Raw genomic sequence first — 3,428 nt, forward strand, 5'->3', positions numbered from 1 at the left:
TTAAAAAATGTCCTTTTTAGGGCATAAAAAGGCTCTTTTCAGAGCCAAAAAATATTTATTATTAAAAAAAAACTAGTTAGGTATTTTATTTTTAATTATTTAATAACATAATTAATTTTCCATAATTTTCAGTTTCATATTAGTCCCATAGAAAAACATTCGTTTTGTAAAAAAACATACCATCGGCGTATTTACTATCGGCGTAGATACTCATCGGCATTTTTTCCGTCGGCGTAGATACTAGTCGGCGTAAATGCCGTCGGCGTAGATACCGTCGGCGTAGAAACCGTCGGCGTTGATACCGTCGGCGTAAAGACATGATACCATGTCTTCAATGTTGATGAGTGCGACGTGAGGTATATACTCTATGAGAATTTGTTTTTTCTGATCACCTTTGACGTATATACAACTGAACTTTAATAAATGTAATATTCTTCCGACTTCTTCATATTCGATATCACAGTATTCTATAGCTAGTTGGTGATAGTTACGTTCCAGCCATTTGTTGGTTTTACGACTCTTGTTATCCTGCATCAAGTTTGAATGTTTAAAAATCCAATGCTGAGTCGCCCATGTTTCTGTGTCGACAATAGACATTTCTTTAATCATGTATTTATTGTTCACACCAAGAACGCATTGCATGTCCAATATGGCTGAAGACATTATGGCTTGTCTTTATAATAAGTTTCTATAGTGTTAAGACTAATACTACATAAGTGTATAAATACATGTAACAAATATAAGTTTGACCTGTTTGATTAAACTATGATTAAAATATATAACTCTATTTTAATTAGATAAATAGTTTTAATTTATTTTGTATTACCATTTACCTGTGATATCGAAAGCATTAAATTGTTTTTATGTTTAATTAAAATATTTTTTCTTATTACTACTACAGTTAAAAAGTTGCCTAAAAAGTTCGTTGCTAGAAAAGTGAATACTTGAAACACATTATTTGTCTCTTGGAAAGCATCGTGTCAAACATTAAAAAGCTAAAGCATTGAAATCCGAGACCTAATCATTAAACATTTTAATATTTTCAAAATTACATTAATTATAATTATTTTTCAACTTACCGCCCCTGAATAAGCGTCATATTTGGTTTTATAGCTACGCATGTTCCATTGGCCGTCCGCTATTACTGGACACATCGGCGTGCCATCTTCGTCAGTGTCACCTGCTTCAATTGCTAACTGTTTTTCTTCTACCCCGGCAAGTTTTATCACATCCCATGCAGTTGCCTTGATATTTTCACTCAAATTATTTATATACTTAGTGTACGTTTTTGAAGTCGTGTATGCCCTATGCCAACTGCTATAGTACCATTAACTGCTGATTTATTTATGGGTAAATAGTCCAGAGTTACCCGCTCTGAATCAATAATCATAATACACATATTTTACACTTAAAATACCAACTACTACTGAATCCTTTACATTCTTCTTTTACAAAATTCATATCAAGAAATGTACACCCTAAACCAGGAGTGTGTTTGCTTGATTTTTGAATTTGATTAAACACGTATTACATATCAACTATTCTTTGACTTTTGAAGAAAAAGGCTCGCTGTCTTAAAAATATTTTTTTTTTTGTTATAAGTCACCATATTTACCTAAGCAATATAAAATAAACTTACGTAGCCGTACAATCGGTAATAGTTTCTACTTCTATCGTGTGATTTTTTATCTCACTGTAAGTCAGATTCACATCTTCCAATACATTATAAGCTGTAGTATTTCCATTTTTATCTTCATGCCTATAATTAATAAGGTCATTAAGAGTATACAAACATTTGATCTTAAAAAAAAAAAAAACTCAAAAAGTGTCAAAATATTTTGAAAAAAGTATAAAAATGTACAATGTACACATTTTTATTTTAGAGTTATACAGCAAAATAAAAATATCGTTTTGTCGAAAACTGGTTTTGTGTGAAAATTCTATATTTTAAGAATGACCTAGATTATTAATCGCAGTATAAAATCTTACGAGTTTTCACTATCTTCCATCATAAATCGTACTGTCCGTGCTGCAGGTGTTGGAGTGGAAGTTGATAATAAAATGCAGTTATTATTCTCACTAAAATTTTTTATTATCATGGATGTGTTTAAATTATTATACAAATACTAAAAATTAATACTAAGAAAATTATAATATGTATATACGATGCCCAATATCAACATTTGGTGACAATTTCCAGTATTTTGAAAAATTACGTAAAATAAAGAATTATCGAAAACTGATTTTTGATATTTGTTATTATTCAAAAAGTATAAGTCGTAGAAACTCGAAACTCTTACTAGTTGTTTAGATTGCCATTTTCTTTATATAATTTTATTTTCAAAATATTTCACTAATTTTTAATCAATTTACAGGCAATTTAAATATTCGATTTTTTTAAATTTTGATAAAAAAAATTCTTTGGGACAAAATACTTGAAAATTTAATAAAAGACTTTATTAACGTTTTTATTGTCTTTCAAAAATTATAAAAAAGCATAGGCACAATTTTTTTTATAAACGTTTGAAGTGAAAATATTGACGAAATTCGTCAAAATCATGAATCTTTGCTAATTATTTTGAAGTTAAAAATTAATAAAAACTTTTTCATTTAAAGCTAAGTCTTGAAAATTTAATTCAAGGTTGTCCATAAGTTAAGCTTAGAGTAATTATAAAAAAAAATTGAGAATCATCAAATTAAAAAAATTTTCACGATATCAAAATTCAAGCGAAAATAACGATTTAAAAACAAACGAATTTTGATTTTTGTTATATTTATATAGTAAATAGTAATTCACTTTTCGTCTATAGTTACAAATAAATTCCCATTCCCAAAGAAGGAAAAAACAAGTTTAACACATCTGGATATCGCCCTATATCCCTAATAAACACAATGTGTAAGCTTTTGGAAAAAGTTATCAACGTAAGACTTATGTGGTTCATAGAACGAATTAGCTATCTAAGCTCAGATCAAAACGGGTTCAGATACCAGCGAGGAACTAATTTTTCATTAATAAAAATTCAATCCGAAATCGAAAACGCAACGAAAAATAAACAATTCCTTGGAATGGTGAGTCTCGACATAGAAAAAGCTTACGATACTGCCTGGAGAGCTCATATCATATCAAACCTCCAAAAGATCCTTTGCCAAGAAGACATGATTAAGTTTATCACAAATTTCCTCTCCAACAGAACCTTTCAAGTAAAAGTTGTGCTGTCTGAGACGTTTGATCAACAAAACGGAGTCCCTCAGGGGTCAACTTTGTCGGTTACGCTTTTTCTCATCTCTATTAACGACATTACAGAATCAATAACTAATCCCGTCAAGTATACACTGTATGCTGACGACTTTAATATTTTTTGTCGTAGTAATGAACTTTTTACCGTGCAGTCACTATTGCAAAAATCATTAAACGACCTTCACAAATG

This window comes from Myzus persicae, unplaced genomic scaffold, assembly GCF_001856785.1.
Source record: "Myzus persicae strain clone G006 unplaced genomic scaffold, MPER_G0061.0, whole genome shotgun sequence".
Taxonomy (NCBI): domain Eukaryota; kingdom Metazoa; phylum Arthropoda; class Insecta; order Hemiptera; family Aphididae; genus Myzus; species Myzus persicae.